Genomic DNA, 25,522 nt, shown 5'->3' with positions numbered 1-25,522 from the left:
TCTCCAGGACTTTCATCAGAACTTACTTTCAGTCAGTGCAATCTCACAAGATCAGAAGACTGAGAGGACATTAATACATAACCCACAATGCATTGTGATAGAAACTAGAATATTTAGTGGACATCACTAACCTTTGACCTTGAGGCTGGTCTCAAGAACAGTTATGCCATCTAACAAACAACAAGCCTCATGTTGAATTGGCAAGCAAAATACTGGGCTTAAATAGTGCCTTTATAAGTTCATGAGAGTTAGATTTGAGTTGATAAATACCCCTGATATTTCCTAAAACATCTTCTCCAAAAACTTCCCTGGGGTCCCAGAACATACAGTAGGAAGAGCACTGACTCTAGAGTCAAGGACCCCAGTATCAAACTTTGCACTTACCAATGTGACTTTGGACAAACCACTCATCTACAAGATGAGAGAACTGTACCAGAAGATCTCCAAAGGCCCATTAAAGTTCTAGGCTCATGATACTGTGCTCTAAACACACTTAATTTTCCTTGGCGCAGGAAGGAAGGGGAATAATAAGACACATAGGAATCCTGAAAGCTAATATGCTCAAAGTCATGTCTCCAGACCTCTGGAATACAGAGGCCACATGATGGAACCCTTGAAAACTTAAGAGAATTGCAAGCCTTTGAATAAAACCAATAGCTAGCAATGGGTCCTTGGTCTTCAAATTCTTTTCCTCTAACTCTTAGCATATGGAGTTTCTGGGAAGTTGACTGTCACCATTGTTAACTTCTCCTCCAAAGTATACCAATGTTAGTGAAATACCTGAAGTGTGAGACAGGCAGGCTAGCTCCCAGGGTTTACAAGGAAGCCCCTTATCTCCTTCTCAGCAGACAGCAGAAAATTCATTAACACAGCAGCTCATGATCTCAAGGCCATAGGTCATAGCCTCAGCTTCCAGTCCCATGGATTTGCTTTTGCAACTATGATCTTTAGTCAAGCCTAGCCCAGCATTTCCATTAGCACCTCTTTAGCCAATAACCCAGCCCATCTTCACTCACTATTGGCTCTGGACAATTGCTTCTAAAAGCTCATTTTGTGGATGAATATCTACAAAAATATAAATTACCCAGATTAACAGAAGAAGAAATAAAATATTTAACCCAATCTTAGAAAAAGAAATTGAATGAGCCATCAATGAACTTCCTAAGTCAAAATTCCTAAGACCAAACAGATTCATAAGTTAATTCTATCAAATATTTAAAGAAAAATTAATCCCAAGTATATATAAACTGTTTGGGAACATGGGTAAATAAGGAGTCCTACATAATCCCTTTTATGACACAAATATGGTGCTGATATCCAAAACAGGAAGAGCCAAAACAGAGAAACAAAATTGTAGATCAATTTCCCTAATGAATGTGCAGCTATTTTCTGAGGTAATTCTGGGAACCTGTAAGTTTTTAGTTCTTTCAAGGTGGCATGATCTAGGGAGAGGTCTCCTATCCTGTGCACTGGTTTGTAAGTGATCACAAGCTCTCTTTTCAACCCTGCAACTGTGACCAGGGTCCCTGTCCCCTGTGACCACAAGCTCTAATGTGCTAGTGTTCCTTCTTTTACTGGGACTAATACCCAGGAATGTGACCCAAACCAAAGTGCAGGCAATGCAACAGAGTCCTGCCCCTGCTGCCAGCAAAGGTATCCCTATCCATCTCCTTCTGACCCATTGTCCAATCCCTTTCCCATCTGTGGACTGAGAGGTCTGGAAATTGACACTGCTGTCACTGATTCCATAGCCCCTAAGGCCTATTCTTGGTTTACTGGGGCTCAATTTGAGCTGGTACGGCCTGTTGAAATGTGCTCCTCTATCACTCTGGTGCAACAGATCTTTCCTAGAGACCTTATAAGTTATCTTGGGCTTGAAAATTGTTTCACTCCATATTTTTGTGGTTTCTGCCACTCTAGAATTTGTTGAGAGTCATTATTTAAAAGTATTTGAATGGGCTTGGGGGAGACATCAGACAAGTCCCTGCCTTTACACCAACATCTTGGCTCTACAGAAAAGAGATTAAGCAATATATCATGAAGATCATATGCAGGGCTAGTTCAATATTAGGAAAACTATCAGCAAAATTGACCATATCAATAACAAAACCAACAGAAATCATATGATTATTTCAATAGATGCAGAAAGAGCCTTTGACAAAATACAGCACCCTTTAAAAAAAAACTAGAGAACACAGGAATAAATGGACCTTACCTTAAAATGATAAGTAATATTTATCTAAAACCATCAGTAAGTATTATCTGTAGTGGAAAGAAGCTGGAAGCCTTCTCAATACAATCAGGAGTGAAGCAAGGATGCCCAATATCACCTCTATTATTTACTGCTGTACTAGAAATGTTAGTTATAGCAATAAAAGAAGAAAAGGAAGTTAAAGGAATTAGAATAGGCAATAAAGAAATACCAAAATGATCATTCTTTCAGATGATATTATGTGATGCTTAGAAAATCCTAGGGAATCAACTAAAAAACTACTTGAAATTAATAACAACTTTAGCGAAGTTGCAGGATACAAAATTAACTCACATAAAATCATCAACATTTCTATCTATATATTACCAACAAAGCCCAGCAGGAAGAGATGAAAAGAGAAATTCCATTTAAAATAACTTTAGACAATATAAACTACTTGGGAGTCTGCCTGCCAATACAAACCCAGGAACTATATAAACACAACTATAGAACACTTTTTTGCACAAATAAAGTCAGATTTAAATAATTGGAATCAAATCAAAATCAATCAAACTATCAAAAAATTATTTTATAGAGCTAGAAAAAATAATAACAAAATGCATCTGGAAGAACAAAAGGTCAAAAATATCAAGGGAGTCAATGAAAAAAAATGTGAAAGAAGGTTGTCTAGATGTACCAGATCTCAAACTGTATTATAAAGTAGTAATTATCAAAATAATCTGGTACTAGCTAAGAAATATAGTGGTGGATCAGTGGAATAGATTAGGTTCAAATTACATTACAGTAAATGACCATAGTAATCTAGTTCATGATAAATCCAAAGAATCAAGCTTTTAGAATAAAAACTCATTATTTGACTAAAACTGCTGGGAAAACTAGAAAACAGTATGGCAGAAACCAGGTACAGACCAACATCTCACACCATATACCAAGTTAAGATCAAAATGGGTACATGATTTACACATAAAGTGTGATGCCATAAGCAAATTAAGAAAGCATGGAATTGTTTATCTGTCAGATTTATGGATAAAAGGAGAATTTAGGAACAAAGAAGATACAGAGAGAATTACAAAATGTAAAATAGGTAAGTTTGCTTATATAAAACTAAAAAAGTTTTGCACAAAGAAAACCAATGCAACCAAAATTATAAGGAAAATAGAAAACTGGGAGCAGGGGAACTTTTTTTGTCAAGTATTTCTGATAAAGCCCTCATTTCTGAAAAAAATAGAGAACTGAGTCAAATTTATTAAAATACAAGTTGAGAATTCCCAATTGAGAAATGGTCAAAGGATATGAACAGGCAGTTTTCAGACAAAGAAATTAAAGCTATCTATAGTCACATGAAAAAATGCTCTAAATCACTATTGTTCAAAGAAATGCAAACTAAAACAGCTCTGAAGTATTACCTCATACTTATCAGATTGGCTAATGTTACAGAAAAGGAAAATGATAAATATTGGAGAAGATGTGGGACAATTGGGACACTGATGCATTGGTGGTAGAATTGTGAACTGATCCAACCCTTCTGGAGAGCAATTTGGAACTATGTCCAAAGGGCAATCAAACTGTTCAGACCCTTTGATCCAACAATACCATTGCTAGGTCTGTATCCCAAAGATATCATCAAAAAGGGGGAAGGACCTACATGTACAAAAATATTTATAGCAGCTCTTTTGTGGTAACTAAGAATTGGAAATCAAGGGGATTACTAAATAAATTGTGGTTTATTATTGTAATATTGTTGTGCTACAGGAAATGACAAGCAGAATGATTTCAGAAAAATCTGGAAAGACTTATATGAACTGATGCATAGTAAAGTGAACAGAACCAGAACATTGTCCACAGTAATAGCAATATTGTTCAGTGAAGAATTTTGAATGACTTAGCTATTCTCAGTAATACAATGATCCAGGAAAATTCCAAAGGTCTAATGGTGTAGCATACTATCTTCCTCCAGAGAAAGAACTGATATTTATTGAATACAGACTGAAGCATACTATTTTTCACTTTCACTTTTTCCTTATATTTGAGTCTTCTTGTACAAAATTAGTAATGTGAAAATGTTATGCATAATTGCCCATGTGTAACTTAGATTGGATTGCTTACCACCTCTAAGGGTTGAGGCGAGGGAGGGATAGAATTTGGAACTTAAAACTTTAAATAAAAATGTTAAAATTTGGCAGAAAAATAAAGAAAAAATAAAAGCTCATTTTGCTGGTGGATCTAGGCTTGGAGGGACAAGGTGCTGTGTTGGGAAGTGCAAAACATTATCCACAGACCAGGCTTTGTGAGTTTATGGGATGTGTGACATTTCAGGTTTATTCCTAACTCATATCCTGTGACTCTCTCCCACCTCAGAAGACTAGATTTTCCTTTGTTCTGAACTGTCCATTTGGTAGAGATAGGTCTGCAGAACAAGCAGGTGTGCATTCTCAGTGTATGCCTCCTCTGTACATTTCTCTCCCTCCCTCCAACCCTCCCTCTTTCTCTCTGTCTCCCTCCTGTGTTCCTTCTTTTTCTCTCTGTCTCTGTTTCTCTGTGTCTCTCTATCTCTGTCTCTGTGTATGTCTGTCTGTCTCTCCATCTCTCTCTAATTCTCCGTTTCTCTCTTTGTCTCTCTCTGCCTGTCTCTTTTGTCTCTCTGTGTGTCTGTCTCTCTCCAGTTCTCACTCCTGCTTTCTCTATCTCTTTTTACATCTCTCCCTCCTTCCTTTCTTCCTTCTGTCTTTGTTTCTTTCCTTCTCCCTCCCTTGTTCCTTCTTTCTCTCTCTGTCTCCCTGTCTCTCTGTCTTTCTCTCTGTGTATGTTTGTGTCTCTTTATCTCTCTCTGTCTCCCCACACACACACTCCTTCTTTCTCTCTGTCTCTCTCTGTGTCTGCATCTCTGTCTCTCTTTTTTCTCTCCCCTGCCATCATGTATCATAGAGAAGGTGGCTCTTTTGTTTCATTCTGGGAATCCAAGCAGGCCCCTATAGTCAAACCATGGATGACAGAGTCATGCCAAGAAGTCTCCTCAGTTTCTGTTGATGTTCCTGAACAATTCTGTTGATGAACCCCCTGATACCGGGGGTTCCAAAAGCCCTGTGGCTAGGACAAAGAGCATAGGCCTGGGAGTCAGTAGACCTGAGTTCTAATCAAAGTTCAGAACCTCACTGGCCACAGAGAGCGCATGAATGTATAGCATGACAGGAGTTTATATGATAGCCTTGATAAAAGAAACTATTGTAAGGTTATATATTTAGAAATTCTCAACCCTATGATTTTACAGAGGAGGAAATTCAGGCCTAATGAGGTGAAATGCCATGCCTGAGGTGACACAGGTAATAAGAAAATCAGATACAGGATTTGAAACCAAGTTCACTGATGCCAAATCAGCACTCTTACCAATACTCACATTGTGCCAAGGAGGGGCAAACAGCACACTTGCCCTTAAAACTGGACAGGGACGATATGATAATTCCTATTTTACAGAGGAAAAACTGAGGCCTGGAGAGAGCTGAAATGATTTGCCCAGGGTCACAAATTAATTAAAAAATCAGTGAAGATTCAAGCCCAGGTCTTGCTTGATGCTGCTCTCTTTAGCTCTCTACTCCACCATCTCCTGGTGTTGGGTCAGTGTTACTGGTACCAACTGACAACATGGACAGGCACATTTCCTGTTGTAGCTGCCCTTGTTAAGGACAGTTACTCCCCCAGGTATTCCACTGCTCTTCCTAAACTGCCCCCTGCAAACATCCAATCATAGGATTTAGGACCAAAAGAGACTCCAGTTCTGCACTATCTGCCCAATTCATTTTACGAGAAGGAAGTTGAGGAGCTGGAATGAACCTTAGAGTTTCCTGAGCCTGAACCCATTTTACAGATGAAGAGGTGAAGTGACCAGTTCATAGAAAGTGTCAGAGGCACCATTCAAACCCACGTGTGCCTGACTTCGAGTCCGGGACTCTCCCCATGGGCTGCACTGCCATCCTCCATGGCTTTTACTTACTGAACTACAAGTCACTTGACATGTTAGTGGCTTCATCGTTTCTCACAGTGATCATAGGGGTAAAGAGAGATCTGTGATTTCATCAGTATAAGGGACTCTCAACTGAGAAGATTCCCTCTGCCAATGGAGACTGGCACCTTCTCAGAAACTTGCTGTCTTATTGCCTTACCTAAGGGGTTTCTTAAAAGGCAATTTATATGCATTTTTAAAGTATTTATATACATTCGAGGCAGCGAGGTGGTTCAATAGACAGAATTAGGAAGACCTGAGTTCAAATCCTACCTCAGATACTTACTAACTGTGTGATATGGGCAATTCATTTAAACTCTCTCAATCTCAGTTTCCTAATCTGTGAAATGGGGATGATAATGGCACCTACTTCACCAGGCTGCTAAGAGGAGCATATAAGATAATATAGAGAGTGTCCCAAAATTCTTAGTGCTACAGGTATATGTTTGTACATATATGTGTATGTGTATATATTCACATGTATGTATATGTGTGTTTTGTAGAATATATAATATATGTTATATGTGTTTATGTACATACATATATATGCACACAAAACCCTGTGTTTTGCAGATAAGGAAACAAAGGCACAGAGAAATGAATCATTTACTCAGTCACCTACTAACAGGTGTCCCAGGTGGGATGCAGACCTCGATCTCTTGTTCTTCTCCACTACCTCGTGTCTCTTGGCTGTGGGTGGGTGGGAAGCCTGGCTGTCTGGATACTTTGGCTACTGCTGGAGGGCTGGAAGGATAAACATGAGTCCTTGGAACACAATGTTCTTTCCCCACGCTGAAGGTTCCTGCAGCTCTGCTCTTCCTCACCCCCTGTCCTTGGTGGTAGGAAGTCTGTGACTTGGATGACCTCATCAAGGAGGCTGCCTCAATCAGTTAGCTTGGCAGAAAAATAATGGCCAGAAGAAAATGAAAAGACAGCCTTCTGACTAATAACAGTGAAGCGTTCAGTTAAATCACTGGGAGCTGTCTGCCTTATATATGGCATCCCAAAAGCCCGAGTGATGTTTTGTCTTATTGTCATGTTATTTCTCTGGGGTTTTTTTTTGGGGGGGGAATGAGGGCAATTGGGGATAAATGACTTGTCCAGGATCACACAGCTAGTAAGTGTCTAAGACTATATTTGAATTCAGATCCTCCTAACTCCAGGGTGGGTGCTCTATTCACTGAACACCTAGCTGCCCCCTCTCTTTGCTCTTATTAAAAGCTTTAAACTGCACTAAGACTTTAGAGACACCTTTTGCAGAAGAGGCAGCCTCAGAGTCAGGAACTCAGGAAGACCGTGTTCAAGCCCTACCTCTGACACATACTAGTTGGGTGACCTTGGGTAAGTCACTTTTCAATGCCTGGATGTTGCAGAGAAGGGACAGATCCACATTTCCCATGAGAAGTTCTCTGTGCCAATGATATCACAGGTCTAATCCAGAAACAGAATTACATTCCAATTCTCAGCACCATTGACAACACCTGTACTTTGTTGGGTTTATTAGAGTCGCATGAAGATGCAGATGGTATTTTTCTCATAGGAACAATGTTATACTTGAGGCTTGGCAATAATGAATCCTTGGATATGAGGCTGCAATCAGGTCCAGCGGATCTGCACCTGAGTTAAAAATCTACCTCTAAGAGCCTTACCTGAGGAATTACCTAACATTTTGAGGGGTTTCTTAAAAGGCAATTTATATGCATTTTTTTTGGCTTTTTGGAGGGCAATTGGGGTTAAGTGACTTGCCCAAGGTCACATGGCTAATTTTTTGTGTGTTAAGTGTGTGAGGCCAGATTTGAACTCAGGTACTCCTGACTCCAGGGCCAGTGCTCTATTCACTGCACCACCTAGCCGCCCAATTTATATGCATTTTTAAAGTATTCATATCCATTTGAGGCAGCAAGGCAGTTCAAGGTCAAGGTCACTTAGCACAACCTTGGGCAGGCCACCTACCTTCTCTGGACCTGTTTCCTCATCTGTTAAATGAGGACTTTATACTATTTCCACTCTTGGGTTCCTTCCAATTCTAGACCTCCAGGTTAAGAAGCAATTGATTCTCTGTGGATGGTGAGATCCTCCAGACATTCTATTTGCAAATGAGATAGTATTGATTGCGTCAAGTCTCAGATCAGAGCAAAGGCTCTTGGAAGAAATTCATGATCACTCAAAGGAATTTGGCTTGTCTGACCACATACACAAGACCAAATGGATAAAGAATGTCTATTGGGCAATGTCTACTGCTCAGATTTCAAAATGGATCTGAATGGACTTGCCCAGTACTGTATGTATCTGGGACATATAAGACTGATGGACAATGTACTGGGGGTTCAGAATTGAAAGGGTAAAGGGAGGCATTTATTAATTAAATTACTATGTGGCAGGCACTGTGTTAAAAGCCTTGTAAATTTTATCACATTTGATCCTCACAACAAACCAGGGAGGTGGATGCTATTATTATCATCCCATGTTACAGTTAAGGAAACTGAGGCAGATAGCATTTAAGTGACTTACACAGGCTTGCACAGTTAGCACATTTACTGACCCCCATGTAACTTACATAAGAGCAAAAACCCAGCTGCTTAATACAAACATCTTACTGGTTTTGTGTCCAGAAGCAAGACCTGAAATGTTACCACCTCTGAAGAACTAAAGATTGGAATTTTTTGTTTTGTTTTTTATCTAATGGTAGCCATCTCTAGAATGGGGAATGGCCAGGGCGGTGGGGGTGGGGGAGGAAGAGAGAAGAAAAAAAAGGAAAAAAGAAGAAAAAGGAAATTTATATGATAATTTTATCTTATATTTAAGATTTGTAGCAAGTTGTACATAATAGATTTGCAGTTTTATGTGCAATCATCTTTTCATTATATTATGTTATAAAAATGCTTGCTTTATTCCATAAATTAAGAATAAAATATTTTTTTAAAAAAGAACTAAAGATTGACTCTCACCCAGAGAGCAATGGAGAGGCTCATGGTGGGCAGGGGCAGGCTATGGCATGTATATAGCAAGGAAGAAGGACAGAAGGCAAGGTGTTTATCCAAGAATTGTATGACAGAAAGACAGGATGGGCTGGTCATGTGATGGGAATTAGTGATGGCAGGTGGACAGCCAGAATGTCCAATTCAGAGAAAGCAAGGAAGGCTTTGTGTGATCCCTCTGTGGTGAACTTGTAGGAAGATGGGAATGAGAGCCTCACAGGGTAGGCAGTCAGGAATAAATTGTGATATATTTCCTGCATCTTTCATTGGATAGAACTCCAAAATTGATGAGATCACCAATCCATTTTTAGGATTTTTATAGGAAATATCTATTTGTGTAAATCTGTGCCAATGTCTTCATAGATGCAAAGAATCATACAGTTGGAAGGAACCCCAGAGATCATTCAGTCCATCCTGTCATGTGCCTGAACAGAAATACCCTTTACATGTACAACATCATTGGAAAGCAACCATTCAGTGTTCACTTCAGACTTCTAGTCTTTTTTGCCAAAGTTTTTTTATTATCTTAATTAGTTTCCTAGCTGATTCCCTGAGGTTTTCTATGTAGATCAGCAAGTTATCAGCAAAGAGGAATAGTTTTTGTGTTTGAGACAACTTCAGTTGGAAGGAAGTCTTTCATTAATCAGTCCAAAATCAAGTTCTGTTTCCTCTGATAAATCTCCCCGTAAGTAAGCAGATGTTTTCACATCATTCCATTGATCTTAGAACATGCAAAATACCAGCAGCTGCATCCTAACGTTGAAGAGCTCATTTAGGACTTTGCAAGGATGTGAAGAGAAAGAAGAAATTCACAATATTTGAGGACTGAAAAAGACCTTGGAAATCATGTCGTCCAAACTTCTCATTTTACAAAGGAAGAAACTGATGCCAGGAGACATTGAAAGATTTGCCCATGGTCACACACCAAATTAGTGGTAATGCAAGGACAGCAATCCTTGAATGTGATGTTCCTGTTCATCAACACCTTCTTCTGTCCCACCTCCCTCCTTAGCATGAACAAGAGTAGCCTTGTAAGAGTAAATAAGTCTCAGAAGGACATCATGAAGAACAAGAAACTTGGTGAGAGGAAGGGAGAGAGTATGATGAGTGTATAATGGTATAGATGAGAGATCTTTAAAAAAAAAATTTGTTTTAACACCAGCTGGGGAGTGGAAGCACTTTTAAATGCCTACTATGTGCCAGGCATTGTGTTAAGAGCTGGACAGATCCAGAGTACTTCTGACTCACAAACAGTGATCAGGAAAAACCATCCAGTGACTGAATAAAAAAAGCAAGGAATTAAGGACAGACCATTATTGGTCATATTAGAATAAGTGGGGTAGGGAAGAGAAGCACAATTTCTTTTTTTTTTTTTTTTTGGTCTTTATTAATTTGTTTATTTTTAGTTTACAAGATTCATTACCATAATTCCTTGAGTTTCAAATTTTCTCTCCCTACCCCCATCTCCTCCCATGGCAGCATATAATCAAGTATAGTATCTGCAAATACTTTCACATTAGGCATTAGTCAGGTTATACAGAAGGATTGTAAGAGATGGAATGAAGAATGGGAAAGAGGAAACAAAACCAAACAAAAAGAAAAAGAGCAGGTAGTTTGCTTCAATCTGGGTTCAAACTCAGTTCTTTCTCTGGATGTAAACATCTCTCTCCATCATGAGTCTTTTGGGGTTGACTTATGACTCTGGATTGCTGATAAAAGTCCAGTTTATCAAAGTTGGTTGTCACACATATGTTGTGTCTGTAATTGTGTACAAATTCCTCCTGGCTCTACTCTTCTCACTCAGCATCAGTTCGTATAAGCCTCTCCAGGTAAATATGAAGTCCATCTGCTCCTTATTTCTTATAGCATAATAGTATTCCATTTTTGTTCCATTATTGGTCATTTTATAGTAAGTGGGGTAGGAAAGTGAGACACAATTTCAAAAAATATGACTATCATTGGTTCTTCTGAACTGGAAAGAAGGGGTTCTTTTCTCATGGGTACCTGTTGACTCTTAGCTAATCACAGAGAACTTAATGTGTGAATCATAGTACATGGAATTCACCCAATCATTCTTTGTTTTTCATGGGCCAGCTTTATCATTCCATTTATCCCATTAAATTTGCAGCTGGCTTTGTTGCCCTCAATCAATTTGTGCCAATTCCCCATAAGGGTCATGTTGTCACTCCCACAAAGCAGGAACCAAGCCAGTAAGTGAATTAGCAATGAATTAGCCATATAGGTGGTCAATGGCATTACTAGCACATATTCACTATTCTTTGACATCTACCATTGGGCCACACCCAGATCAAATTTTGAAATGGGCTTTTTGATAGGAGATCATTTTCTTGCTTCTGGCTTCCTGTTTACTCTGAAGATTTTATATGTCCCAGAGAGCATCATTGCATGTTTGTAATTAGTTTCAGACTATGACTTGCAGTTTTGAACTTAGTTGAGAAGGCTTGAACCTAAAACAAAGTGTTTCACTTTTATCTTTTAAAGAGGCTAGAAATGTCCAACAAATATGGTAGAATTTTTTGGTACTTTTGATGTAACTGAGATGTTTAAATTAGGTCCAATAATACTTTACTGACCTAGATATCGTTGATGGAACTTCACCTATTTGAAACACAATGGAGAAACAAGAAGGAAAATGTCTATGAAAAAGCAAGAGATGTCACAAAATTCATGCACTAAAGTTTTATTAATAGCTTAGTCCACCACTCAGTTCCTATTTACTCTTGTTTTAGATACATTTCTAACCATTGGTAAAGTCTAGGGAGGTGTATTTAATAAAAAGCTTTTCAGGTCTCTGCATGTAGTCTCAAGGAATACTGACTTGTAGGGATGGACCAAAAAGAGCTTCTTAAATACTTTCTTACAGAAAAAAAGAGCCCATTTCTGATCACTTGGAAAAATTGAAGTGATGTGTTAAACTTTAAAAGCTGGAAGCAGCAGATGATTCAGTTGTCCAGATAGCTGGACAGTGGGATATTCCAAAGGCTAGGAGGAGATTCAATCCCCCTTTCCACACCCTTCAACCAAGCAACTGCTTAGGATTGTTCCAAGGTTCCTGATGTAACTTCTTGGCTGCCATCTCTAAAATGGGTATAATCATTCAGACTGGATAATCTATGAGGTCCCTTCCAGTTCTGACATACTGCGATCTGAATACTCCCACTACCTGCCTCATTAGGTTCAGTTGGGGAGGACCTTCCAAAAGTCTAGATGAGACTGGGTCTTTTCTACCTTTTGAAACCTTGAGCCATGATAAAGGAAATGAAGACATAACAAAATTGGATATCCCAAAATTCTCATACATACATCATTTACACGTAAATATTTTAATTAAACAAATACTTTTCTAGTCTTTTTCTGAGCAAATGCCTTGATTATTGAAGGGAAAATCTAACTTAATGCAATATTATTACTGTTATTCCCTTTAGGGAAGAAGATGTATCAGCATAAATTCACAGAATAAATAAATGGTAGGTCTCTAACAAAAGAAGTCATGCTTGAGCTTAGTTTCTGGGAAGCATTTTGAAATATCAGATCATGCTGTAAGATCATAGGATTTAATTCAGTCCCACAAACTTTGTGCTTGGCAATGCTCTAGATACCAGAAAAATAAATAATAAAACAAGCGTCTAACTCCAAGGAGTTTACATCCTTGTGTTCCATAATATGCGCACAGATAATTAAATGTAAAATCTGTACATGGTAAATACAAAGTGGGGAGGGGGTCAGGGAATTCAGGAAAAGGCTCCTATAGTACCTGTAGTTTGGGGCTGAGCAATACTTTGAAAGAATCTAGAAATTTAAGAGATGGGAATGAGGAGAGAGAGCATTCCAGACATAGAAACATTGCTATGTGGAGATATTAGAGGCAGGATATGGAATATATGGGAAATGTCAAGAATGTTAGTGGGTGTACATGCAAGCAATCTAGAACGAGGGTTCTCGAACTTTTTTAAAAAATCTATTTTAGTAACTATTTCAGTATAATTGGTTTCCTTTGTAACCCTCGGTATTTTATCTCATACCTCGAAAACATCATTCCAAGAATGGGTCTACAGGCTTCACCAGACTCCTCAAGTGTCCCATAACCCACACAAAAAAGTCAGTAACTTCTACTTTAGAAAAATAGGTTGGAGTCAGGTTGTGCAAGGCTTTAAGTGTCCAATGTGAGTTTGTATTTTATCCTAGAGGTAATAGGGATCCAGTGAAGTTCCTTGAGCTGGGGAGGGACCTGACTGGGTCTGTGTTTCATGAATATCAGTGTTCAGAGGGAATTTCTGCTTAGGGAAAGGTCTCTCTAAGACCCCTTCCAGTTCTGAGATTCTGTGTTTCTAAATTTATTTCAGTGCCGAAAATGCTTTACCCCATTGCCTAAAGAGTAGCAGCATCCCTGAGCTCCCCTTACAGCCTTCATCTTCCCCTGAGGCAGCGATGGTCCCAACTGTTTAGAAAAACGTCTCCTTGCATTATCAGCTGCTACATCTCTGGCTGGTGTCCACCAGCCCTTCGCCGAGAGATCACCATGAGTCAGTAAAGCTATTTATAGCCCTATAGTAGGGCCTCCCCTCTTCTCGCTACATTGAAGCTAGGCTTTCATGGTGTTTGTCTCTGACATCATTCCACTTATCCCAGAGGGCGTCCCTATCTCCAGCTTGGGCTTTGCCTACATCCTGAGCCCTTTAATCAAGTCAACCTGGCACACGGCACCAAGGGTCCAGACACTTAGATTCCTGGGCCAGATGCTGGGTCACATGGCTCCTCTCTTCATCTGGCTCTTTGGCACCTGGTAGGCACAGCTGCAGAGTCTCTAACAAGTGAGGAAAAGAAGAGAGCTTGGCAGAGCCTAGGATTCAATGACTTTAATTTAAAGAAAGAAAAGACCAGTTTCCTTCTGTTTCTGAGTGGCTCCAGACTCCCAGAACTAGATGAAAGTGGTGACATCTTCCATTCACTCCTGAGGTCCCATCCCGTGGCCTTTACCCAGTTCTCATGCAACCGTGAACCATACAAAGGGAGAAATCTTTCTGGCTCTAGGCCCACTCTCTGTAACAGAGCCCAAGGGCCCTTAGCAACTGCTGGGGATGAGGAGATGGCATATGGTACACGTGGCCAAAAGAACATCAGACTGAAATTCAAGAGATCTGGGTTCTGGTCCCCACTCTGCTCTTAAATTGTGTGACTTTGAACAAGACATTTAACCTCAATGTATCTCATATGTAAAAAGACCAGCAGCATGGCATCAATCAACTAATCAAGTATTTATGAAGTACTTCCTGTGTCAATCAGTAAATAATTATTAAGCACCTACTCTGTGCCAGGCTTTGAAAATACAAGTACCAGGTACAAAACAGTCCATACTTGTAGTGAGCTTATATCATAAAGAAGAAGACAATCTATTCAGCAAAAATCCAAAGTGAATGAATACAAATAGATTCAAAGTTGTTAAATACAAATTCAAGAGGGGGCATTAGCAATTGGGGGGGGGAGCAGGAAAAGGTTGATACAGAAGAGGATGTTTGAGTTGCATCTGGAAGAGATCGAGGTAAGGAGAGAATGCATTCCAGTCAGAAGGACCAATGCAAAGGCTTAACAGTGGGAGGTGGAATGCCATGCATGAAGGACAGAAAGAAGGCCGTTGGCCAGAACAAAGAGTAAAGGATGTACCTGGAATGATAGGTTGGGGCTAGGTCGTGAGAGGCTTTAAAAGCTAAAGAGAGGCATTCATATTTTATCCCCGAGGATTGGCCTTAGAGCCAAGGACCCTGAATCTCCATAAGCCTTGGTTTTCTCATCTGCAAAGTGAGAATACCTGTATGTGTTAAGTATGTGTGTGTCTGTGTGTGTCACATGTACCTCCCAAGACTTGTAAGGAACTGAAATAATTTATCTAACATGCTATATAGTTGTCAGTTATTATTGTAATTGTCAGTTATGTGAGGTAAGGTGGGAATCAAGGTGGACTTCAGAGTCCAGAAGACCTAAATCCAAATGCACCTCTATAAAAAGAAGGGACTGGATAAAATGACCTCTAAGGTTTTCAGGCAGCTTTGCCTCATGGAAAGAAGGCTGACCTTAGAATCAGTAGATATCTGGATTCAAATCCCATTTCAAACACTTACCAGCTATGTGGCCATGGACAACTGACCTCCCTCAGCCTCAAAATTGAGATAATAAAACCTGTAGGGGTATGTGTGTGTGTGTGTGTGTGTGTGTGTATGTGTGTGATATCTACCTCCCAAGGTTATTGTGAAGATCAGCTGAGGCAATCCCAATAAGAAGTTTTATAAATGCCAGTTTATTATTATTAATTTTTATGATGTTGCTTATTATCAGTGACAAAAAGAAAACATGGGCGTGGCAGAGGAAGAGCTAGCTTTAAAGTTAGGAAGTCGTGAGTTCAAATCCTGCATTATACATCTATTAGTCTCATCACTATGAGCAAGTCCCTTAAACTCACAGTGCTTTGAGGCAACTCTCTGCCACTCAAAGTTACAAACATTTGTAGAATTACATATTGCCATCAGCAAAATGATTTTCCTCTGAGGAAGTCTGTGATTCTTCATAAAATCAGAAAATCCATCAGTAGTGACATGGGAAAAGATTTCTTATGGATTCTGGGCATGGCGCCCTTTCCCATTACTGAAATCAAACAGAAGCGCCCCCTAGAGGTTAAAATGGGAATTGGCATCACATGTCTTGGCGCAGGATAGAAGCCACAGACTTTGGGCAAGAGTCCCAGGCAAAGCTGGGCCTAGGTTTTTGAGCCCTTGGCAGGACTGGACTCCTTAGCCCACCTCTTCCTTCCCTCAGCTCCAGGTGCCACTTAAGCCCATAATTCCTACCCCTACTCCCTAAGTGCTGGTGTGGAAGTTCCCACTTACCATATCTTCTGCCTGGCCCCATCTCCAAGGACCCATAACCATAATCCATGGAATGGGCAAAGCTGGAAGAGAGTTTAGTGATCATTTCATCCAACTCTTTTATTTTACAAAAGAGAAAGTTGAGACCCAGAAAGGTTAAGGGTCTTGCCTAAGATTGCACAGCCATCAGTTGGAGTTGACCAATCTCCCATTGACCTTGAGTTTCAGTTGACCAGTCTGACCTTCCTATCCTTCCTACCCTCTTCATTCCTTTCCTGTTCTCCCCTCTCCCCCTTTGCATGATTTCAACTTTATAGTGTAAAATGCTGCCAAAATCCCAGCTCCTAATTATGGATCCCAGGTCCTGGAAGAGCTAATGAGCCAACAGAGGGTAGAATTGGTAATTGCCACAAAGGGCAAGGATGTTTTTGGAGTTATTCAGCAAGTTAATGTGCAGTACCATTACCCGGAAAGCAGTTAGAGGGTCATTTACCAGAAAGTTAGACTCAAGGAGTCTTTAGCTAATACTGTTCACACCCCGCTAGAACCCACAACCCTTGAAGGTATGCAGACTTTCAGCTGGCTCAGTGGTCAGCATGTTAGCACAAAGAGCTGAGTGGTCAGGGAGCTAGTGCTTAAGAATGTTCAGCTCTGTAAGCCCCATCGTCCTCCCCAGGCAGCCCTGATGCAGTACCACAGTTTGCTGCTGTGGTCAGCTACCTAAGGGGACCAGGAGATTCAGAGGCTTTTGCCTCTTCAAGTCTGAGGGGTTCTTAGTTCATGAATGATCTCGATTTGCACATTAATATAATGTCATCAGAGTAATCTGGCACCAGGGGTGAACCTGGAAGTAACATAGGAAAGTTCTGTCTTCTCCTATTTCCATTATTCTTGGAAGGGACTAGAGTGTGAAAGGCGGAGTTTGGAACTGCCATCCCTATGAGCTCTCCATGCAGATTTCTGGCTAAACAGCCAAATTTAGCAGCCGAGAGCATTAGAAAAGAATTTTTATTCAATCTCTCTCTCTCTCTCTCTCTCTCTCTCTCTCTCTCTCTCTCTCTCTCCTCTCTCCTCTGTCCCTGCCTCTCTTCTTCCCTCTTTCCTCCCACTCTCTCTCTTCCTCCCTCCCTCTGTCTCTATGTCTCCCCCCATCTCTCTCTCCAACTCTCTTCTCTGTGTCTCTCCCTCCTTTCTCTGTGTCTATCTTTCTCTTTCTTCCTCCCTCCTTCCATTCTCTCTTTCTGTCTTTTTGTCCTTTCTGTCTCTGTTCCTTTCTCACACAATTCTCAAATCTACCTCCAACTAAATTTAGTCCAGTGGCTAACTTACCCCTGCTGACCCATCCAGCTGCCTTCAGCCTGGCTTAGGGGCCAGTTGGACAATCCAGCCCTCTTTTTGATTCAGTTCAATCTATTGTAATTTAACATTAAATCAGCTCTAACTATGTATGTACAATCACACTGTTGGGGAGGCTAAGGAGTCTGGGTTGTCTGGGACGGGGGAGGGAGGGAGCAGGGAATCACCATATTTTTGCCTTGCTTTGTCTCCCCTGGACTAGCATAGTGCCTCTCACATAGCAAGCATTTCATAAATACTTGTGGACTGAAGGCCTGGGTGTATGAGGATGAATCAGACACTGTTCCTGCCCTCTAGGAGATAGTCTAGGAAAGGAGATAAGACATGTGCATAGCTAACTTTTACATAGCACTTTAAGATTTGCAAAACCCTGGGAGTTAGGTGCTATATTGTCCCCATTTTACAGAGGAGGCTGACAAGTCAAATGACTTGTCCAGGATCATACACCTAGTATCTCAGGTAAGATTGGAACTCATTTCTTCCTGCCTCCAAGTCCAGAATGCTATACAACATGCCACTTGGCTCTGCTTATTTACATTAGCAACTATGCTTCCTTCAAAGTTGGCCTCAAGTGGCACATCCTACTTGAGGTCTTTCCTGATTCCTTCCCACCCCCAGCTGCTGACACCGGAAAATTGCCATGTGTTCTCTTTGTCTATATTTTTGTATCTACTTAAAATGTATATTACATGTATATGGGTTGTTGTTTCCTCCAGTAAAATGTAAACTCCTGGAGGGCAGAGACTCAGTTCTTTGTGTCCCCATTACCTGGAACAGTTCCTGGTGTATACAGGAGGTGCCCAGTAAATACTTGTTAACTGATTAATACAAAATTGAACCCATCCAATGATCAAGCTGAAGGTCACTGAGATTGGGAGACAAGAGATCTGGGCACAAATTCCTCCTCTGCCACCTGTGTGACCTTGGAGAAGTCACATACCTTTACAGGACTGAGTTCCCTCCAAAAATGAGGGAGTTTGAACTAGATGATTCTTATGTCCCTTCTGCCTCTAGACCTAAGATCCTATAATCCCTATACAAAAGAGGGGTCCAGGTAGGTACTATGAAAACTCCCAGGAGGGGCATATATTCCCTGGTGGTGAGACTTGGGGAAATTATTAGTGCAAAAGAAATAGGCTTAGGGGAGGCTCGATGGCGCAGTGAGTAAGAGTGCTGGCCCTAGAGTCAGGAGGACCAGGGATCAGTTCCAGCCTCAGATACTTAATACCCACACAAAATAAATGGCCGTGTAGCCTTGAGTAAGTTACTTAGCCCCAATTGCTTTTAAAAAAAAAAGTTAGAGAGAGAGAAATAGGCTTGTCTTGGGGCAGGGGGGAGGAGGGTGGCTAGAGAAAATTCAAAACTCAAAATCTTATGGAACTGAATGCTGAGAACTAAAAACAAATTAATTATTTTTTTAAATAAGCTTGTCTCCTTAATGATGGGATCATAGATCATAAAAAAGAAAGGACGTGGCTATATCTATTGGCCCAGTCTCCTGACCTAATACTGCCTAATATTTAACTCCTTAAGGTTCACAATGACACTTCCTCATATCATTCCTATGAGATAAGTAGTATCATTTTACCAATGAAGAAACAATTCCAAGATGATCCAAATCCAGGATCACACATGTAGGAAGTAAATGATACAGGCTGGATTTGAACTCTGCTTTTCTAAAATTCCAAATCTAGTACTCTTTTCATTTTACCACAGCTGCCTATATAGAAGACATCATTCTATTTGTGAGCTCAGGAAACTTCAGTCCAGAGGATGAATGACCTACCCAAGGTCAAATAACTAGTAAATGACTAAGAAACTTAGAACCTCAGACTCTTGTCTCCTTAAGCATACACCTTCGTTACCACTATGCCTTTCAGTCACATATAGTCCAGATCTTGATTCATTTTCCCAGGAATGTTGTGCCCAAATTCATTCTCCTCTAATCTCTCCAAAATTAGAGAATAGGGCCTGTTGATCCTGAAGGCCCTTTCCTGAATTCTAAATCTCTGACCTTTTGGTCCCCTCTATTCTAATTCTCTGCTATCGCATGTTTTTCTTCTGTTTCTTCCTTTCTTCCTCCTCTACTATCCCAGTGCCCCACCTCCAAAAATTTGGTCAGGAATTGGAAGGTAGAGTTTTGAAGTGTTTCTTTCTAGATCCTAAAAACAGGCCTCAAAATTTTAACTTAAGCCAGGAAACTATAAGCCTGTGTGAATGTGTGAACTGCTTTAGAAACCTTTGGAATTAACCCATGTACTAAGTTAGGGCATGTGGTAAGATTGACCGGGCACAGTTAACAGAACACTGAGCTTGGAATTGGGAAAGCCTGGGTTCAAATCCTGTTTGAAATACTTTATAATCCTAAGAAAGTCACTTAACTACTGTGAATTTCACTTTCTTCAGCTGTACAATGGGGATAATAATAGCACCCACTTCTTAGGGTGATTATAAAGAACAAATCATCATAAAATCACAGATTTGGAACTAGAAAAGATCTTAGAAACCACCAAGGCCACTCCTTTTGTCTTATAAATGAGGAAACTGAGGCAGGCAGAGGTCAAGTGACTCAAGCTAATAAGTGTCTGAGGCAGGATTTGAACTCAGGCCTTCCCAACAGAGCACAGAGCTCTGTCCACGGTGCCACCTAGCTGCCTAGCTGACTCAGCTAATAGAGTTAGCAGCTGGGTGGAGTTAGAGTCTCCCACTGCTGGAAGGCATTTTGCTAACCTTAAATTACTGTATAAATGAGTTGTTGTTATTATGTGTATCAGGGACTGGTATCGAAATTACTTTGTAGCAGAAAGCTCAGCTGAAAGATTTCCACAAGCCAAGGTGTATCTCTCTCTGATGTGTCAAGCATCGGTCAGTGGGCTTCCAGATCAACCATGCGCTCTGGCAATGGCGTGATGCATGTGGACATGGATATGGGTGGGTGTGGAGCTTTGGCCCTGGATGATGAGAGAGCTCTCTGGCAGAACACCAGAAAGGAATGGTTTGGCAAAGGGCCCCCAATGCCTTGTGCTTTACTTGGAATAATTCACCTCCCTTGAAGCCGAGAACTTCCAAAGCGGATCTACATCCCTCATTTCTTGCCTCTTCAAGAGTCCCACTTTGGAGCAAAGCAAACAGATGTTCTCATTTTCAGAGGCTTGCCTCCTGTTGATCTTTCAGCTCCCAGCTATGCTTCACTATGGGGTCCCCCAGGTAGTTCCCAGGTCAAGGGAACAGTATATGACTAATGCAATCATAAGCTGTGTTCATAGTGGTCAGAGCTATGGGGCTGATGGCCCCACTGTCATCTGCCCATTTCAAACTACATCTGGGATACTGTATTCAGTTCTCCATGACTGATTTCCAGAAAGATCTTAACAAGCCGGTGAATATTCCAAGGAGGACAACTGGAAAAATCCAAAACTGTGGGATACAAGAATCAGTTGAAGGATGTGGGAATGTTTAACTCAAAGAAGAAAGTGCTAAGAGAGGTTTGCAATAACTGTCTTTGAGTTTACTCAATCAATTTACAAATTACAAAATCAATTTACAAAATCAAATCAAAGCAAGGGCTTTCCTACAGAAGAGGGACAAGATTTATTCCCCTCAACCCTAGAGAGCAAAACAAGAAACAGAGGGCAAAAGTTAGAGAAAGATTTAGGGTCAATGGAAGGAAAGCCTTCCTCATAGTGAGATCACAGAGTCAGTTAATGACTGAGTCAGAATGAGAACTAGGTCTCCTGACTACTGGTCCATGACTCTTCCTGCAGATCTAGGCAGAACCCTAGATCCTTCTTTCTACAGAGGAGTGAGAGAATTAGAAAATTTTTCTCCTCCCAGAACTAAACTATTCATAGAGGCAACTGGTGGCATAGTGGATAGAACCAAAATCAGGAAGACCTGAGTTCAAATCCAGTCTCAGACACTTACTAGCTGCAGGATCTTGGACAAGTCAGTAATTACTTTTGGTCTCAGTTTCCCCAAATGAAAAATGGGAATAATATTAGCACCTACTTCTCAGGGTTGTTGCAAGAATAAAATGAGATAATATTTATAAAGCATCTTGCAACCCTTAAAGCATTATTATTCTTTGGACAGACCACATTAAGGTCACAAATTTATTAAAGTCTTTTATTAGCCAAAATAATAGAACCTCTTAAATAAGGACAATATAAATATGTGTGTAGTGTGTATACATACACACATGTTTGCATATGTGTATTTACATTTGCATATGCATGAGGGGTGAGACATATATATCTCATATTGGGTTATATACTATCTCTGTTATATACCATATATACATATATATCCACAAGTATGCGTACAAATACATATGTGTACATGTAATACCTACATATAGATAATTCATAAAGATAATAGAATCATAAAATTTAGAACTAAATGTGACCCCAGAGATGATGTAGGACAAGAGTTCTTAACCTTTTTGTGTCCTGGGCCGCTTTGGATGTCTGGTGAAATCTATGGACCCCTTCTCATAATAATGTTTTCAAATTCCTAACATAAAATGTATATATAAGATAGCAAAGTAAATCAATTATATTCAAATACAATGATCAAAATATATCTTTTGTTTAAAGTTCACAGACCCCAGGTTTAGAATTTCTATCCTAGCAGAGTAGACAGAGCTCATTTGGTCAGATAGCAACCTTTGATCCACCAAGGTTTCATCCTTTCATAAGGAGGAAAGATGGGCCTTTCCAAGTAGGACTGGACCTCATCCAATCTCCTAATTTTACAGACAAAGAAATTGAGGTCTAGAAAGGTTGAGGTGGTTTGCTAAGATCCCATAAGGATAAGAAATTACAGAACCAGGATTGCAACGTACATATACTGATTCCAAACCCAGGGATCTTTCCATGACTGTACTGGCAATATGGCACTTAATCATCATCACAGCTGACATTTACATAGGATTCTAAAGTTTGCAAATGACTTTTACATATCTCGTTTAAGAGTCACCCTAACTGTGAGGTGGGTGCTTACAGGTATTGTTATTCTGGCTTTCAAAGTAGGAAATCGACGTGACAGAGGGCAGGAGCTGACTCCTTTCCCCATCTCCACATCCACCTCTTTCTCCACTAGCCACGGAATGAGAATTAGGAAGCTTGGGATCTGCTCCCTCCTCCACCCCCAACCTCACCATCGCTAAGTTAGTTGGGTGACTTTGATCATTTCCCTTCTCTGAACTTTGGTTTTCTTCTCTGTAAAATGAGGGGGTTAGATGAGATGAACATCTCAGTTTCCAATTCCAGTATGCATGGTTTCTATACATAGGCTAAAATATATATATTTCCAAAATCATTCAATTTCACCTTCTCTGTGGTTGAAATAAAAAGTCTCGACAAATTAAATGCCCCCTTTGGGGGATGGCCGATGATTGATTGAATATACAAACTTTTGGAATGCAGTCGTTCTCATTTACTCTGGTAATAGACTCATAGCATAAATATGTTCTCCTGATATTAAATTCTCCCTTTCCCCTTGTTTAAGAGGGGTCCAAAGAGTGGTTGCTTTATTATTAAATCATAGCCTAGTCCGGCTGGGGGCCAGCAGACTTTGAGAGGTAGCCCCAGGCTCTGGAATGCTCTGTATGCAGACTGGAAATCATCCTGTGGGCTGATAAGCATGGTTATGATTGACATCTTGGCAACAGGAGCTTTTCTCACTATGATTGTCAATTTATGTCAGAGGCTTCAAGTTTCTTTAATGTCATTCTACCCTTTGGGCACTCGGTATCCCCAATGTTTTTTTGGGGTAGCATTCAAAAAGACATGGCAGCCTTCCCAAAAGATGACAACACAGAAAATCTGTTCCCATCAGTCAAAGATACCAAAATAACTCTTCTCCAGAATCTCCATCAAGGAGAATCTCTAGTTCATAGGCATGTAGGCTTAGGGGAACACACACAGAATGTGAACACCGTATTTGAAGCTGGGAGGAACTACAGAACTGTCAGACCTGTGAAGGGCCTTAAAACATAGAATGGCAGAGACCAAATAATCCAAATCTTTAATTTTAAAAAGGAGATAACTGAGGTCCAGTAAGAAGGGACTTGGGTGACCATTACATATATAGGTTTGTTCCCTCAGGGTTAAAACAAGTGAGTTATGGGGTGGCTAGGTGGCTCAGTGAATAGAGCACTGGCCCTGGAATCGGGAAGACCTGAATTCAAATCCAGCCTCAGACACTTAATACAAAAACTAGCCATGTGACCTTGGGCAAGTCACTTAACCCCAATTGCCCTCCAAAAAGCAAAACAAAAAACAAGTTAGTAGATCATCTCCAGGGTGTCTTCCAGGTCAACATCCAATCCATAAGGTCACACAGCCAAGGCAAGAATCCAAGGCTCTCAAATCCTGGTAAGGCTTCTGGCCTTCACTAGTGATTCACCAACTGACTTACAGATGTGCAAAGATAAAACCAGTCATAACTTTGATAATAATACCACCACCATGCTCCTACTCATTCTCATCCTCATCGTCATAGGCACCTAGGTGGCAAAGTGGATACACCACCAGGCCTGGAGTCAGGAAGACCTGCATTTAAATCTGGCCTCAGACACTTACTAAGCATATGACCCTGGGTAAGTCACTTAACCCCATTTGCTTCAGTTTCCTCATCTATAAAATGATCTGGAGAAGAAAAAGGCAAACCTCTAAGAGTAAGACATGATGGATAGGACTGAATGACAAATGAATAATTTCACACAAATTATATTACACACAATTATATTGCACACAATTATATTACAAAGTACTTTGTAACACAATCCCATTTGCTCTCACAACAAGGCATTAGAGGGGCAGCTAGGTGGTGCAGTGAATAGAGCACTGGCCCTGGAGTCAGGAGGACCTGAGTTCAAATCCGACCTCAGATACTTAACACAAAAACTAGCCATGTGACCTTGGACAAGTCATTTAACCCCAATTGCCCTCCAAAACAAACAAACAAACAAAACCAAAGCATTAGATAGAAACTTAGACCTGGAGTGAAGAAGATTTGACTTCAAATCCAGCCTCAGACATTAATGTGACCCTAGGTAAGCCACTTCTGTTACCCCAATTTCCTTATATGTAAAATGGGGATAATAAAAGCTGCTATTCCTCAGGGCTGCATGAAATAATAGTCATAAAGCTCTTTACAAACCCTAAAGTGCTACAGAAATGCTAGCTATTATTAATATTACAAAAATCCTGTGAGGTTACTGTGGCTGAGAAGAGTGATATCCACAAAAGATAAATAACTTTCCAAGACCACCCCAGGGTTGAACCCAGACTCTGGTCCAGTTCTCCTGACCCAAGTCCCAAAAGAGATCCCCTTAGTGACCCGGGACAGTTGCTCTAATTCCAATGTTTTCCTTTGGCTTAAGTCATTGTCTCCTGAACGCCCTTTTAAAAATGTACATATGTTATCTGGGAGAGTTCACATGTTAATAAATTCATGAACTTGGAATACATTATCATATTAGAGACATAGTGGGAAAAAAGCCTGTATTTGGAGGCAGAAATTCCAGTTCTGTGACTTTGACCAAGTCCACGACCATGAGCCTTAATTTTTGCATCTATAAAATGGAAAGTTTGGCTAGACTATCAATAAAAGGTCACTCTAGTTAAATCCTAGGATGACACACTCTTAACCTAGGTGACAGAGCACATAAAACAGGTCAGTTTGGGTTGTTTTTTTTTGGGGGGGGGGGGAACAAGGCCATCAGTAAATGTCTAGAACTCATGACTGTATGAGAAGGGAAGACCCAGTAAAGATGGAGGGACTCAGTGGCAGAGGCTCAGAAATCAGAGACAGGGCTGGAAAAGTGAGGCGGATACAACCTGTTCTGAGGTCCTGATTTCACCTGAATCTGGTCCATGGCAAAGGCACTGTCATGGCTATCACTGGTGGTGCTCTGTGTAGTGTATACAAATTGAAACTAAAAAGCAGATCTGGCGCCCTAACTTGTTGGCTGACAAGCATGCATTTCCCTGGGACTACTCCTGGCCATTAAGTCGGCTGTAGTCTTTTTTTTTTTTTTAAGCAATTGGGGTTAAGTAACTTGCTCAAGGTTACACGGCCAGTTATTATTTCTGGG

The 25,522-nt window shown here is 40.4% G+C and overlaps 1 protein-coding gene and 1 long non-coding RNA gene across 3 annotated transcripts in view; both read left to right on the top strand.

Annotated features, from left to right (window-relative positions):
* LOC138159331 (uncharacterized) overlaps nt 1-25,522 on the top strand; it is a 407,894-nt gene that overhangs the window by 110,270 nt on the left and 272,102 nt on the right. The window lies entirely within an intron of this gene.
* The window catches only part of ZNF469 (zinc finger protein 469), a 745,539-nt gene that overhangs the window by 460,284 nt on the left and 259,733 nt on the right, over nt 1-25,522 (top strand). Inside the window, exon 5 of one of the 2 annotated variants that reach the window (XR_011167866.1) lies at nt 23,926-24,022. The exons of the other annotated variant lie outside the window; for it this stretch is intronic. The gene's annotated coding sequence lies outside the window, so the exon portion shown is untranslated. The remainder of the gene's footprint in view (nt 1-23,925; nt 24,023-25,522) is intronic. 2 annotated transcript variants of the gene reach the window in all.

The sequence above is a fragment of the Petaurus breviceps genome, unplaced genomic scaffold (assembly GCF_028583685.1).
Source record: "Petaurus breviceps papuanus isolate PSGF00001 unplaced genomic scaffold, PetGlider_PUasm1.0 176, whole genome shotgun sequence".
Taxonomy (NCBI): domain Eukaryota; kingdom Metazoa; phylum Chordata; class Mammalia; order Diprotodontia; family Petauridae; genus Petaurus; species Petaurus breviceps.
Note: the sequence above shows the minus strand (reverse complement) of the source record. Positions and strands in the feature narration are given on the sequence as shown.